Source organism: Anguilla rostrata, chromosome 9 (assembly GCF_018555375.3).
Source record: "Anguilla rostrata isolate EN2019 chromosome 9, ASM1855537v3, whole genome shotgun sequence".
Taxonomy (NCBI): Eukaryota; Metazoa; Chordata; class Actinopteri; order Anguilliformes; family Anguillidae; genus Anguilla; species Anguilla rostrata.
Window position 1 is genome coordinate 32,307,912 of NC_057941.1, and position 15,616 is coordinate 32,323,527.

At 44.4% G+C, this 15,616-nt stretch overlaps 12 non-coding genes across 12 annotated transcripts; 1 reads left to right on the forward strand and 11 right to left on the reverse strand.

Moving 5' to 3' along the window:
* Positions 1–1,591: 1,591 nt before the first annotated feature.
* Positions 1,592–1,664, reverse strand: trnak-cuu (transfer RNA lysine (anticodon CUU)). The gene has a single exon. It is a non-coding gene; the product is annotated as a tRNA-Lys (tRNA).
* A 1,937-nt stretch (positions 1,665–3,601) lies between these two features.
* On the reverse strand, positions 3,602–3,674 carry trnak-cuu (transfer RNA lysine (anticodon CUU)). The gene has a single exon. It is a non-coding gene; the product is annotated as a tRNA-Lys (tRNA).
* A 1,370-nt stretch (positions 3,675–5,044) lies between these two features.
* On the reverse strand, positions 5,045–5,117 carry trnak-cuu (transfer RNA lysine (anticodon CUU)). The gene has a single exon. It is a non-coding gene; the product is annotated as a tRNA-Lys (tRNA).
* Positions 5,118–6,479: 1,362 nt separating this feature from the next.
* On the reverse strand, positions 6,480–6,552 carry trnak-cuu (transfer RNA lysine (anticodon CUU)). The gene has a single exon. It is a non-coding gene; the product is annotated as a tRNA-Lys (tRNA).
* A 461-nt stretch (positions 6,553–7,013) lies between these two features.
* trnak-cuu (transfer RNA lysine (anticodon CUU)) lies at positions 7,014–7,086 on the reverse strand. The gene has a single exon. It is a non-coding gene; the product is annotated as a tRNA-Lys (tRNA).
* A 1,921-nt stretch (positions 7,087–9,007) lies between these two features.
* On the reverse strand, positions 9,008–9,080 carry trnak-cuu (transfer RNA lysine (anticodon CUU)). Its single transcript has one exon. It is a non-coding gene; the product is annotated as a tRNA-Lys (tRNA).
* A 1,371-nt stretch (positions 9,081–10,451) lies between these two features.
* trnak-cuu (transfer RNA lysine (anticodon CUU)) lies at positions 10,452–10,524 on the reverse strand. Its single transcript has one exon. It is a non-coding gene; the product is annotated as a tRNA-Lys (tRNA).
* A 1,369-nt stretch (positions 10,525–11,893) lies between these two features.
* trnak-cuu (transfer RNA lysine (anticodon CUU)) lies at positions 11,894–11,966 on the reverse strand. The gene has a single exon. It is a non-coding gene; the product is annotated as a tRNA-Lys (tRNA).
* A 458-nt stretch (positions 11,967–12,424) lies between these two features.
* On the reverse strand, positions 12,425–12,495 carry trnak-cuu (transfer RNA lysine (anticodon CUU)). The gene has a single exon. It is a non-coding gene; the product is annotated as a tRNA-Lys (tRNA).
* A 452-nt stretch (positions 12,496–12,947) lies between these two features.
* trnak-cuu (transfer RNA lysine (anticodon CUU)) lies at positions 12,948–13,020 on the reverse strand. The gene has a single exon. It is a non-coding gene; the product is annotated as a tRNA-Lys (tRNA).
* A 1,076-nt stretch (positions 13,021–14,096) lies between these two features.
* Positions 14,097–14,170, reverse strand: trnat-agu (transfer RNA threonine (anticodon AGU)). The gene has a single exon. It is a non-coding gene; the product is annotated as a tRNA-Thr (tRNA).
* Positions 14,171–14,493: 323 nt separating this feature from the next.
* trnam-cau (transfer RNA methionine (anticodon CAU)) lies at positions 14,494–14,566 on the forward strand. The gene has a single exon. It is a non-coding gene; the product is annotated as a tRNA-Met (tRNA).
* Positions 14,567–15,616: the final 1,050 nt, after the last annotated feature.

The window sequence follows — 15,616 nt, forward strand, 5'->3', positions numbered from 1 at the left end:
CTGGTGACTGCAGCCTTGGCCAGGAGGTGATGTCGTCAGACGGTGTCCAACATTCATCGGGTGTTTCGACCCTAAACCGTAACACCCTCTCTTTGGTGAGTTGGCAGTGGTGGCCAAATCACTGCCCATCTCCTCCTGGCTTCCAGCTCAACTCTTCCCTCCTGTTCCATAACCAGCAAGAGGCTCTTTCTGCTGCCTCCCCCAACCTGTGGGCTCCTGTCATTCCAATGGCTTTAAACATTCTCTACATCAGTGTTTCTCAACCCTGGTCCTGGGGACCCACTGCCCTGCATGTTTTAGATGTCTCCCTGCTCCAATACACCTGATTCAAATGAATGGGTCGTTATCAGGCTTCTGCAGAGCTTGATGATGACCCATTCATTTCGATCAGGTGAGGCGGAGCAGGGAAACATATAAAACATGCAGGGCAGTGGGTCCCCAGGACCAGGGTTGAGAAACACTGCTCTAGACTGACTGTGCAGGGAATCCTCGACAAATAAAATAAAATGCATGCATGTCAGGAACCGTTGGGTTTAAATTATGTTTGAGCAAAAAAAGTCTGAATTTTTGATGCTATATTTTTAGGGTTAACCCTATGGTGAAACATAGCTATACCAAATGGTGACTGTAGTCCACCGGCGAAATGGCACTGAGATTGGTTTTGAAATGTTGGAGATATCAGGTTCAAAAATCGCTGTTTTACATGGGAGAGGTGACCACCGCAAACATACACGGAGCGCGGCTGTTGTAATTCTTCACACTACATCACAGAGACTGTGTTGAAAATATTGTGTATGGTTATTGATGATGTCAGTTACGTAATGACATTAATAGCACAAGTTACATGTCCAAGCTTCTGCAGTATGCTCCTTGAGCAGCGTGTGTATTCTTTCCACCTAGGCGGTGTTATGTGCAGAAGTCAGTGACGATAAACTACTACAAGTATACAATACATATACTATACACATAAGCATCTAGTGGATTATATCCTTGGCGACAGTCATTGATCAACCTGCCCTTTCCTCCCACCCGACCGAAAGAAAGCCAAAGGAGCAGAAGGGAGTAGCTGCCGCAGTGAGTGGTAATCAAGCAGGTACGAACACCAACCAGGAAGTTCACACAGACCAGATTCAGTGGACTCAATGAGTATGGGTTCACTGAAGACTGGTCGACTCCTGATCTACCTCTTGCCCTCCAAGAGGGTATACAGGGTATCTCACTCAGAGTATACATAGATCAAATGGCACGCAACAGTGACCTCGACACCCTATACTTCCGCAGCACCTCCCGCAAGATACTATGGGGCACACGGTCATATGCCTACTTCAAATCCACAAAACACATGTAGGCAAACACCGGATAGGCAAACTCCCATACCCCCTCAAATATTTGCGAGAGGGTAAAAAGAGAGTCTGCTGTTCCACGGCCTGGACGAAACCCACATTGTTCCTCCTGAATCTGGGGTTCGACAATCAGTCGTAGCCTCCTTTCCATAGACTTTCCCAGGGAGGCTGAGCAGTGTGATTCCCCAATAATTGGAACTGGACAGAATTGGAACATGGGCGTCTCTGGGACAATGAGTAAAACGCAACACCTAACATGGGGCTTGAACCCACAACCTTGAGATTAAGAGTCTCATGCTCTACTGACTGAGCTAGCCGGGCAACATGGACACCCAGCGGAGGCTGAGGAGTGCGATTCCTCCTTACCTGCCCCCTATTATTAATGCCTCTCTTGCCAGTGGCTATGTTCCATTTGACTTTAAGATGGCTTGTGCTACACCAATCCTCAAGAAACCCAACTTAAGCGTTTCGACCGCAGGAACTAGGGTCCAAATTAAGTTCCGGGGACTTTATTTTACCCCCCAAAAAGTTCCTGCTCGGGGGGTAGTACTTTCCAAAAGTACCGGAACCTTTGGGGTTGGGCGCAAGCGCTGAAAATTTCTGATTGGTCGACTACTTGCAGTGTTTTATTTCAACCGACATTTTTAAAAATCTGCAGCCGCAAACCGATTTATTTTCATAATAACTTCAAATCAAACTTGTATGTTATGCGGCGCAGTAGCCTACTTTTGGTTATAGCCTGCCAACGTCTTGGAATTATAACGTGTGCTCTTTTCTTGCTTTAGTATTCGTTTTATAAAATGCTAAGCATTCGTGCTGGGACAGCATATTACGTACCAAAACATTCAAACGGTTTAATTCGGTTGCTGAATATTTTCTTCCGGATTTTCTTTGTTAGCCCGTTGTAATTGACTCAAAACGTTTGATACAGTTATGAGGTATGCGGTAGTTCTGCGTAATTTACATTGGTGATACAGTAAAAGCAAACTGGAAATCACCTTCCGCACTTTTTGTCAGGGTAAAATAACAGGTTAATTCTAGTAATCGTCCCTTTTGCTTTTTCAGACTGCTGTAATTTTACTCTGCCATTCTTCAATTCCACAAGAAGACCAGGAAGACTATGGACTAATTTATGGTGCATGGTTCGAATCTGGAGGGCACACTTCGCTACTTGGCTAGCAGTAACTTTAAGGAAAGCAAACGGTGGCTGTACCACTGCTAATTTAAATTTTCACGCAAGTCCGAGTTTTATTTCTATTCTTCTCATTTTGCGATTAGCATATATGGAATTGACGATGAGAAAGTAATCAATTCAACAGCAAATTGTTCACAACGTGTGCATGTTTTCTGCTGTTGTTGCCAGTTATTTGTGGAATGTGAATGCAATCTGTCGCCTCGGATGTCAAGACATGAAAGTGAATGTTCGCATAAAAACATAATGAATGTGTTTGAGAGGATATATAAAACAGTTACAATCTGACTATTGGCCTGTTATATCCTATTTGTTGCATAACAATGGTCCAAGTTCAACTACCAATGACAGTTTTGCTTGACAACGGTAAAATATGCCCAAACAGCTACGGAAGAACATTTCAATTTCAGGTGATTAAATCGATAAAAATCAATAAATACAAAGGTAACCATATATAGTCGTTGTTGGTAACCCGTTGTATATAAGTGGAATAAACCCCTCCGGGCTGTCCTGGTTATTAGAAAATAATGTAGGCTACTTCGGTGGTAGTATGGGGTTACAGAAGAAATCATAGGACAGATGGATCGACGACAACGTCGCTTTTTCATATTCATACGTCAGTGGGCCTAATCTTCGCGGGACTTTAGACCGCGGTGGAAACGCAGACAACAATGGGCTGAAGGAACTTTTTTGTTCCTTGAAAAGTAGTTCCTAGGACTAAAAGTTCTGGGTACTTTTGGTGGAAACGCGGCTTTAGACCCCTCTGATGTCAAGAACTATCGACCGGTATCGCTTCTACCTTTTCTGTGCAAAACCCTCGAATGAGCAATGCTTAAACAATTATCATCTTTTCTCTATCAGCACAGCCCGTCACCAATCTGCCTTTCGATTTCAACAGACTGCCCTCCTGGCTGTGATGGAGACGCTCGCCACTGCAAGGGCCTCATCCCTCTCCTCTGTCCAGATCCTCTTAGAACTGTCTGCAGTATTCGACACGGTCGACCACAAATTATGTGACTCCACTTCAGCTGCAATGGACATCTTTGGGACAATGAGTAAAACACAACGCCCAACGTGGGGCTCGAACCCACGACCCTGAGATTAAGAGTCTCATGCTCTACCGACTGAGCTAGCCAGGCAACATGGACACCCAGCAGAGGTTGAGGAGTGTGATTCCTCCTTACCTGCCCCCTATTATTAATGCATCCCCTGCCAGTGGCTATGTTCCATCTGACTTTAAGATGACTTGTGCTACACCAATCCTCAAGAAACCCAACTTAAACCCCTCTGATGTCAAGAACTATCGACCGGTATTGCTTCTACCTTTTCTATCCAGAACCCTTGGACGAGCAATGCTTAAACAACTATCATCTTTTCTCTATCAGAACAGCCTGCTTGATCGTCGCCAATCTGCCTTTCGATTTCAACACAGACTACCCTCCTGGCTGTGATGGAGACACTTGCCACTGCAATGAGCTCATCCCTCTCCTCTGTCCAGATCATAGACCGTAGAAAAATATGGACAAAGTGCTTCATGACGTCACCCACTGGTTTGCTATGGTTAGTGCTCACTGGCGCATGAAGCCCAAACTAGGGCGCAGCCACATTGCCCGTTGCAACCAACGCAAGCGCAGTGGAGCAAAAGACTAGAGTCCACGACTACAGGAAAATCCACCCCGACTACCTTACATGATAATTAGACACGCCAACTTCTGGGCAACAAGTGCGGCCTTGCAACCACAGAGCCGTACTGTCATAACATTTCAAAAAAGTTAATTGTGCAAGATATGTTTAGAGTTAAGATATTTACATAGAAAAATAGATTAAATAGATCACTAGCTAACTAGCTACCTAGTTATATAGACAAATAGATAACAGAACTCTAGATAGCTAGACAGATATATCATGAGATAACTAGCTAGCAAGTTAGATAGATAGACAGATCGATAGCAAGACAGTAAGCTTGCTCCCCTAGCTAAGTAAATCCCGCTAGCTCGTCAACAAGAAGTCAGAGCTATATTTTTACAGACTGCCGGAAGCTAAAGAAATGAGAAGCAAATGGATCGCTGCAATTCGCAGAAACAACTGGAATCCAGGCACCAAAACGTGGATTTGCGGTTGTCATTTTGTGTCAGGTATGTTGGATTTTTGGGTACAATCATATCTTAAGTTATGTAGTAAATTGACTACTCATCAATTAAATATTTTGCATCTTTCATTTATATTCTGTGTATCTGTAAAGTTTTTGTCAGCATTTATTAAAAAACATCCATGATGATGAGCCTTGTGTTCTACAAACAAAGGGGGGATGGTCAGAGTGTCAGCTAGCCAAGCATACAAGTTAAGATATGTGGCTGAGATGGAGACACTCGCCACTGCAAGGGCCTCATCCCTCTCCTCTGTCCAGATCCTCCTAGAACTGTCTGCAGTATTCGACACGGTCACCCACAAACTATGTGACTCCACTTTGGCTGCGATGGGCACCTCTGGGACAATGAATAAAACGCAACGCCCAACGTGGGGCTCGAACCCACGACCCTGAGATTAAGAGTCTCATGCTCTACCGACTGAGCTAGCCGGGCAACATGGACACCCAGCAGAGGTTGAGGAGTGCGATTCCTCCTTACCTGCCCCCTATTATTAATGCCTCCCCTGCCAGTGGCTATGTTCCATCTGACTTTAAGATGACTTGTGCTACACTAATCCTCAAGAAACCCAACTTAAACCCCTCTGATGTCAAGAACTATCGACCGGTATTGCTTCTACCTTTTCTATCCAGAACGCTTGGACGAGCAATGCTTAAACAACTATCATCTTTTCTCTATCAGAACAGCCTGCTTGATCGTCGCCAATCTGCCTTTCGATTTCAACACAGACTACCCTCCTGGCTGTGATGGAGACACTTGCCACTGCAATGACCTCATCCCTCCTCTGTCCAGATCATAGACCGTAGAAAAATATGGACAAAGTGCTTCAGATGTCACCCACTGGTTTGCTATGGTTAGTGCTCACTGGCGCATGAAGCCCAACTAGGGCGCAGCCACATTGCCCGTTGCAACCAAGCAAGCGCAGTGGAGCAAAAGACTGGAGTCCACGACTACAGGAAAATCCACCCCGACTACCTTACATGTAATTAGACACGCCAACTTCTGGGCAACAAGTGTGGCCTTGCAACCACAGAGCCGTACTGTCATAACATTTCAAAAAGTTAATTGTGCAAGATATGTTTAGAGTTAAGATATTTACATAGAAAAATAGATTAAATAGATCACTAGCTAACTAGCTACCTAGTTAATAGACAGATAGATAACAGAACTCTAGATAGCTAGACAGATATATCATGAGATAACTAGCTAGCAAGTTAAAATAGACAGATCGATAGCAAGACAGTAAGCTTGCTCCCCCTAGCTAAGTAAATCCCGCTAGCTCGTCAACAAGAAGTCAGAGCTATATTTTTACAGACTGCCGGAAGCTAAAGAAATGAGAAGCAAATGGATCGCTGCAATTCGCAGAAACAACTGGAATCCAGGCACCAAAACGTGGATTTGCGGTTGTCATTTTGTGTCAGGTATGTTGGATTTTTGGGTACAATCATATCTTAAGTTATGTAGTAAATTGACTACTCATCAATTAAATATTTTGCATCTTTCATTTATATTCTGTGTATCTGTAAAGTTTTTGTCAGCATTCATTAAAAAACATCCATGATGATGAGCCTTGTGTTCTACAAACAAAGGGGGGATGGTCAGACAGTGTCAGCTAGCCAAGCATACAAGTTAAGATATGTGGCTGAGATGGAGACACTCGCCACTGCAAGGGCCTCATCCCTCTCCTCTGTCCAGATCCTCCTAGAACTGTCTGCAGTATTCGACACGGTCACCCACAAACTATGTGACTCCACTTTGGCTGCGATGGGCACCTCTGGGACAATGAATAAAACGCAACGCCCAACGTGGGGCTCGAACCCACGACCCTGAGATTAAGAGTCTCATGCTCTACCGACTGAGCTAGCCGGGCAACATGGACACCCAGCAGAGGTTGAGGAGTGCGATTCCTCCTTACCTGCCCCCTATTATTAATGCCTCCCCTGCCAGTGGCTATGTTCCATCTGACTTTAAGATGACTTGTGCTACACTAATCCTCAAGAAACCCAACTTAAACCCCTCTGATGTCAAGAACTATTGACCGGTATTGCTTCTACCTTTTCTATCCAGAACCCTTGGACGAGCAATGCTTAAACAACTATCATCTTTTCTCTATCAGAACAGCCTGCTTGATCGTCGCCAATCTGCCTTTCGATTTCAACACAGACTACCCTCCTGGCTGTGATGGAGACACTTGCCACTGCAAGGACCTCATCCCTCTCCTCTGTCCAGATCCTCCTAGAACTGTCTGCAGTATTCGACACGGTCACCCACAAACTATGTGACTCCACTTTGGCTGCGATGGGCACCTCTGGGACAATGAATAAAACACAACGCCCAACGTGGGGCTCGAACCCACGACCCTGAGATTAAGAGTCTCATGCTCTACCGACTGAGCTAGCCGGGCAACATGGACACCCAGCAGAGGTTAAGGAGTGCGATTCCTCCTTACCTGCCCCCTATTATTAATGCCTCTCTTGCCAGTGGCTATGTTCCATTTGACTTTAAGATGGCTTGTGCTACACCAATCCTCAAGAAACCCAACTTAAGCGTTTCGACCGCAGGAACTAGGGTCCAAATTAAGTTCCGGGGACTTTATTTTACCCCCCAAAAAGTTCCTGCTCGGGGGGTAGTACTTTCCAAAAGTACCGGAACCTTTGGGGTTGGGCGCAAGCGCTGAAAATTTCTGATTGGTCGACTACTTGCAGTGTTTTATTTCAACCGACATTTTTAAAAATCTGCAGCCGCAAACCGATTTATTTTCATAATAACTTCAAATCAAACTTGTATGTTATGCGGCGCAGTAGCCTACTTTTGGTTATAGCCTGCCAACGTCTTGGAATTATAACGTGTGCTCTTTTCTTGCTTTAGTATTCGTTTTATAAAATGCTAAGCATTCGTGCTGGGACAGCATATTACGTACCAAAACATTCAAACGGTTTAATTCGGTTGCTGAATATTTTCTTCCGGATTTTCTTTGTTAGCCCGTTGTAATTGACTCAAAACGTTTGATACAGTTATGAGGTATGCGGTAGTTCTGCGTAATTTACATTGGTGATACAGTAAAAGCAAACTGGAAATCACCTTCCGCACTTTTTGTCAGGGTAAAATAACAGGTTAATTCTAGTAATCGTCCCTTTTGCTTTTTCAGACTGCTGTAATTTTACTCTGCCATTCTTCAATTCCACAAGAAGACCAGGAAGACTATGGACTAATTTATGGTGCATGGTTCGAATCTGGAGGGCACACTTCGCTACTTGGCTAGCAGTAACTTTAAGGAAAGCAAACGGTGGCTGTACCACTGCTAATTTAAATTTTCACGCAAGTCCGAGTTTTATTTCTATTCTTCTCATTTTGCGATTAGCATATATGGAATTGACGATGAGAAAGTAATCAATTCAACAGCAAATTGTTCACAACGTGTGCATGTTTTCTGCTGTTGTTGCCAGTTATTTGTGGAATGTGAATGCAATCTGTCGCCTCGGATGTCAAGACATGAAAGTGAATGTTCGCATAAAAACATAATGAATGTGTTTGAGAGGATATATAAAACAGTTACAATCTGACTATTGGCCTGTTATATCCTATTTGTTGCATAACAATGGTCCAAGTTCAACTACCAATGACAGTTTTGCTTGACAACGGTAAAATATGCCCAAACGGCTACGGAAGAACATTTCAATTTCAGGTGATTAAATCGATAAAAATCAATAAATACAAAGGTAACCATATATAGTCATTGTTGGTAACCCGTTGTATATAAGTGGAATAAACCCCTCCGGGCTGTCCTGGTTATTAGAAAATAATGTAGGCTACTTCGGTGGTAGTATGGGGTTACAGAAGAAATCATAGGACAGATGGATCGACGACAACGTCGCTTTTTCATATTCATACGTCAGTGGGCCTAATCTTCGCGGGACTTTAGACCGCGGTGGAAACGCAGACAACAATGGGCTGAAGGAACTTTTTTGTTCCTTGAAAAGTAGTTCCTGGTACTTTTGGTGGAAACGCGGCTTTAGACCCCTCTGATGTCAAGAACTATCGACCGGTATCGCTTCTACCTTTTCTGTGCAAAACCCTCGAATGAGCAATGCTTAAACAATTATCATCTTTTCTCTATCAGCACAGCCCGTCACCAATCTGCCTTTCAATTTCAACAGACTGCCCTCCTGGCTGTGATGGAGACGCTCGCCACTGCAAGGGCCTCATCCCTCTCCTCTGTCCAGATCCTCTTAGAACTGTCTGCAGTATTCGACACGGTCGACCACAAATTATGTGACTCCACTTCAGCTGCAATGGACATCTTTGGGACAATGAGTAAAACACAACGCCCAACGTGGGGCTCGAACCCACGACCCTGAGATTAAGAGTCTCATGCTCTACCGACTGAGCTAGCCAGGCAACATGGACACCCAGCAGAGGTTGAGGAGCGTGATTCCTCCTTACCTGCCCCCTATTATTAATGCATCCCCTGCCAGTGGCTATGTTCCATCTGACTTTAAGATGACTTGTGCTACACCAATCCTCAAGAAACCCAACTTAAACCCCTCTGATGTCAAGAACTATCGACCGGTATTGCTTCTACCTTTTCTATCCAGAACCCTTGGACGAGCAATGCTTAAACAACTATCATCTTTTCTCTATCAGAACAGCCTGCTTGATCGTCGCCAATCTGCCTTTCGATTTCAACACAGACTACCCTCCTGGCTGTGATGGAGACACTTGCCACTGCAATGAGCTCATCCCTCTCCTCTGTCCAGATCATAGACCGTAGAAAAATATGGACAAAGTGCTTCATGACGTCACCCACTGGTTTGCTATGGTTAGTGCTCACTGGCGCATGAAGCCCAAACTAGGGCGCAGCCACATTGCCCGTTGCAACCAACGCAAGCGCAGTGGAGCAAAAGACTAGAGTCCACGACTACAGGAAAATCCACCCCGACTACCTTACATGATAATTAGACACGCCAACTTCTGGGCAACAAGTGCGGCCTTGCAACCACAGAGCCGTACTGTCATAACATTTCAAAAAAGTTAATTGTGCAAGATATGTTTAGAGTTAAGATATTTACATAGAAAAATAGATTAAATAGATCACTAGCTAACTAGCTACCTAGTTATATAGACAAATAGATAACAGAACTCTAGATAGCTAGACAGATATATCATGAGATAACTAGCTAGCAAGTTAGATAGATAGACAGATCGATAGCAAGACAGTAAGCTTGCTCCCCCTAGCTAAGTAAATCCCGCTAGCTCGTCAACAAGAAGTCAGAGCTATATTTTTACAGACTGCCGGAAGCTAAAGAAATGAGAAGCAAATGGATCGCTGCAATTCGCAGAAACAACTGGAATCCAGGCACCAAAACGTGGATTTGCGGTTGTCATTTTGTGTCAGGTATGTTGGATTTTTGGGTACAATCATATCTTAAGTTATGTAGTAAATTGACTACTCATCAATTAAATATTTTGCATCTTTCATTTATATTCTGTGTATCTGTAAAGTTTTTGTCAGCATTTATTAAAAAACATCCATGATGATGAGCCTTGTGTTCTACAAACAAAGGGGGGATGGTCAGAGTGTCAGCTAGCCAAGCATACAAGTTAAGATATGTGGCTGAGATGGAGACACTCGCCACTGCAAGGGCCTCATCCCTCTCCTCTGTCCAGATCCTCCTAGAACTGTCTGCAGTATTCGACACGGTCACCCACAAACTATGTGACTCCACTTTGGCTGCGATGGGCACCTCTGGGACAATGAATAAAACGCAACGCCCAACGTGGGGCTCGAACCCACGACCCTGAGATTAAGAGTCTCATGCTCTACCGACTGAGCTAGCCGGGCAACATGGACACCCAGCAGAGGTTGAGGAGTGCGATTCCTCCTTACCTGCCCCCTATTATTAATGCCTCCCCTGCCAGTGGCTATGTTCCATCTGACTTTAAGATGACTTGTGCTACACTAATCCTCAAGAAACCCAACTTAAACCCCTCTGATGTCAAGAACTATCGACCGGTATTGCTTCTACCTTTTCTATCCAGAACGCTTGGACGAGCAATGCTTAAACAACTATCATCTTTTCTCTATCAGAACAGCCTGCTTGATCGTCGCCAATCTGCCTTTCGATTTCAACACAGACTACCCTCCTGGCTGTGATGGAGACACTTGCCACTGCAATGACCTCATCCCTCTCCTCTGTCCAGATCATAGACCGTAGAAAAATATGGACAAAGTGCTTCAGGATGTCACCCACTGGTTTGCTATGGTTAGTGCTCACTGGCGCATGAAGCCCAGACTAGGGCGCAGCCACATTGCCCGTTGCAACCAATGCAAGCGCAGTGGAGCAAAAGACTGGAGTCCACGACTACAGGAAAATCCACCCCGACTACCTTACATGGTAATTAGACACGCCAACTTCTGGGCAACAAGTGTGGCCTTGCAACCACAGAGCCGTACTGTCATAACATTTCAAAAAAGTTAATTGTGCAAGATATGTTTAGAGTTAAGATATTTACATAGAAAAATAGATTAAATAGATCACTAGCTAACTAGCTACCTAGTTAAATAGACAGATAGATAACAGAACTCTAGATAGCTAGACAGATATATCATGAGATAACTAGCTAGCAAGTTAAATAGACAGATCGATAGCAAGACAGTAAGCTTGCTCCCCCTAGCTAAGTAAATCCCGCTAGCTCGTCAACAAGAAGTCAGAGCTATATTTTTACAGACTGCCGGAAGCTAAAGAAATGAGAAGCAAATGGATCGCTGCAATTCGCAGAAACAACTGGAATCCAGGCACCAAAACGTGGATTTGCGGTTGTCATTTTGTGTCAGGTATGTTGGATTTTTGGGTACAATCATATCTTAAGTTATGTAGTAAATTGACTACTCATCAATTAAATATTTTGCATCTTTCATTTATATTCTGTGTATCTGTAAAGTTTTTGTCAGCATTCATTAAAAAACATCCATGATGATGAGCCTTGTGTTCTACAAACAAAGGGGGGATGGTCAGACAGTGTCAGCTAGCCAAGCATACAAGTTAAGATATGTGGCTGAGATGGAGACACTCGCCACTGCAAGGGCCTCATCCCTCTCCTCTGTCCAGATCCTCCTAGAACTGTCTGCAGTATTCGACACGGTCACCCACAAACTATGTGACTCCACTTTGGCTGCGATGGGCACCTCTGGGACAATGAATAAAACGCAACGCCCAACGTGGGGCTCGAACCCACGACCCTGAGATTAAGAGTCTCATGCTCTACCGACTGAGCTAGCCGGGCAACATGGACACCCAGCAGAGGTTAAGGAGTGCGATTCCTCCTTACCTGCCCCCTATTATTAATGCCTCCCCTGCCAGTGGCTATGTTCCATCTGACTTTAAGATGACTTGTGCTACACTAATCCTCAAGAAACCCAACTTAAACCCCTCTGATGTCAAGAACTATCGACCGGTATTGCTTCTACCTTTTCTATCCAGAACCCTTGGACGAGCAATGCTTAAACAACTATCATCTTTTCTCTATCAGAACAGCCTGCTTGATCGTCGCCAATCTGCCTTTCGATTTCAACACAGACTACCCTCCTGGCTGTGATGGAGACACTTGCCACTGCAAGGACCTCATCCCTCTCCTCTGTCCAGATCCTCCTAGAACTGTCTGCAGTATTCGACACGGTCACCCACAAACTATGTGACTCCACTTTGGCCGATGGGCACCTCTGGGACAATGAATAAACGCAACGCCCAACGTGGGGCTCGAACCCACGACCCTGAGATTAAGAGTCTCATGCTCTACCACTGAGTAGCCGGGCAACATGGACACCCAGCAGAGGTTAAGGAGTGCGATTCCTCCTTACCTGCCCCCTATTATTAATGCCTCCCTGCCAGTGCTATGTTCCATCTGACTTTAAGATGACTTGTGCTACACTAATCCTCAAGAACCCAACTTAAACCCTCTGATGTCAAGAACTATCGACGTATTGCTTCTACCTTTTCTATCCAAACCCTTGGACGAGCAATGCTTAAACAACTATCATTTTCTCTATCAGAACAGCCTGCTTGATCGTCGCCAATCTGCCTTTCGATTTCAACACAGACTACCCTCCTGGCTGTGATGGAGACACTTGCCACTGCAAGGACCTCATCCCTCTCCTCTGTCCAGATCCTCCTAGAACTGTCTGCAGTATTCGGCACGGTCACCCACAAACTATGTGACTCCACTTTGGCTGCGATGGGCACCTCTGGGACAATGAATAAAACGCAACGCCCAACGTGGGGCTCGAACCCACGACCCTGAGATTAAGAGTCTCATGCTCTACCGACTGAGCTAGCCGGGCAATATAGTCACCCAGGGGAGGCTGAGGTGTGCAATTCCTCCTTACCTTAACCCACATTGTTCCTCTTGAATCTGGGGATCCACTATCGGTTGTAGCCTCCTTTCTAGCACCTTGGCATAGACCAGGGGTGGCCAAATCCGGTCCTGGGGAGCCGCAGGGTCTGCGGGTTTTTGTTTTGACCTTAAATACAACAACCACTTACACAAAATAAACCAGGTGAGGTGAGTTTACTATGTAATCAACTGCTTTAATTGATCAATTAAGTGCCGAGTAAAAACAAAAGCCAGCAGACCCTGCGGCTCTCCAGGACCTGGGTTGGCCACCCTTGGCATAGACTTTTTTACTTCTTTTCCTGAACAAGGAGTAAAATGTAGGCAGTGACAGTGCAAATATAACATACATTCTAGAGAATTAAACCATACAAAATTGAAGGCAGCAAGCTCTTACTGTGCTCTTTACCATGTCCAAATTTTGTTATAAAGTAAAGTATGAACTTTCAAGAGGATCCAAGCTTTCACAAGGTATTATTTGACAATGCTTGGACAATGCTTGACAGCTTATGAGCTTTAAGATTGTCAACGGGGGAAGCGCCATGTTCAGAGATCTCCAACAGCCTTTCGGAGAAGAAACGGACCAAAAAACTCAGTTCACCTCGACTAGGGTTAGGTAACCAGACCCAGCTACGAATTGGAACCAGTTCCAGATTTCCAAGAACCAGGAATTTGTTAAGAAATGTGCGTGTCGAATCCGCTTATTGAATCCTGATAATGCATTTTCAATGCCATTTGCGATGAGTGAAATGCAAAGAATTTTAATCAACTGCCAGGACCTGCTGCTGCGCTCACATCTACTTTGCTGGTTACATAATACATATGCATCAACAGACCTGTAACAGGCCACGCCCCCACAATGGAGGAAAACAATACGTTGGGCTCCATATAGTTAGCAATCAGAGGTAATAATCAGAGGTCTCTGTAAGAGACAAAGAGCCCCGTTCCCCCTGCCACTCCCCTACACCCTGGATCAATAATACCACCAAGGAACCATAGGGAAAGGCCCAGGGGATGCAGAAAACAAGGCACTGCTGGGATTTGAACCCAGGATCTCCTGTTTACTAGACAGGCACTTTAACCAACTAAGCCACAGCGCCAGGCCATAATTAGGATCCAGGCCTCTTTGCTGAAATATTCAGATACTTTAATCATATTAATTTTTTGACTTGAGCGATACATGAGCAAAAGATGAAGCCCGATGTGGGGCTTGGGCCCAGAACCCTGAAATTAAGAGTCGCAAGCTCTACCGACTGAGCTGATCTAGCCAGGTTACTACAAAAAAAACACTGCTGCTGACCCTTCCTTGTCACCTGACCTTCTAAGATAGGACTCCACATCAATACAACACCTAATTATCAATCATGAAATCTAATCTAATCAAATCCCTGTTCACAGTCAAGAACAAAAACATAGGGCACAAGCCTCGTTGGCGTAGTAGGTAGCGCGTCAGTCTCATAATCTGAAGGTCGTGAGTTCGATCCTCACACGGGGCATGCAATATTTTGATTCTTCAACATTGAGATGTGTAGGCAGTGACAGAACAAACGTAACATACATTCTAGAGAATTACTCATACAAAATTGAAGGCAGCAAGCTCTTACCGTGCCCTTTACCATGTTGAAATGTTGTTAAAAATGGTAAAAGGTAGTTACATTTCATGTATGCTTTGCTCTCTTAATAATTGGTTTACACTGGCCTTCTAGCAATTTTGGACTGAAGTCACTCACACACTGGAAATAATTATAATCTGACACTATAAAGCCAAGCAGCATACAATAAGACATAAACAGTAATATCTACTTGATCCACTAATGCCCAGTGATGCATATACTGTCTGACAGAACAAGCAAGCTGGACGATAAGGTTGTCTTGATTGCAGAGACCTAACTGCGCATGTGGCCAGGAACATTAGGGACTACCCCCTACTGTTTGCAATTTTTTAAACTATAAATTGTCACCTGTGACTCGGTCTGGTTCACACTATGAAAATAATCTTTTGGGATTATGGCACAATAGATAGTCACATCACATCCTGTACATTACTGACCCTGTGAGCACACTGTTCAGTGACAACACATTGGAAAATACCTTGATTCTCAGGGAAAGGAACATGGTTTTCCAGGTGACTCAGCAAGTCAGGTGCATGGTCTTTCCAGTGATTATGTGGGTCAGGGGCATGGTCTTCTGTGTGAGCCTCCAAGTCAGGGGCATGGTCCACTCATTCAGCCTCATTTTCTGACTCCCTGTCCTTGCCATTGTCTTCAAGACATAGGGGGGAAACAATTGGTACAGAAGTCTTCTCATTAATAACGGTCTTATTAAGCTTAACTATAGAGGTTCTGAATGATCATGTCTCCAGCAGAAAAATGCTGAGAAGTGGAAAAACTTTGATAATGCTCAGTTCATGCAGAGCAATCTTCCAATGGCATTTCTCTGGCATTTCTCTGCATACTGCACAACTTGGGCTCTTAGTTAATTTAATTTTGAATCATCTAGATGGTGCAGAGTATGCCATATAGATTTATTTTACCTGGAGAAGTTGG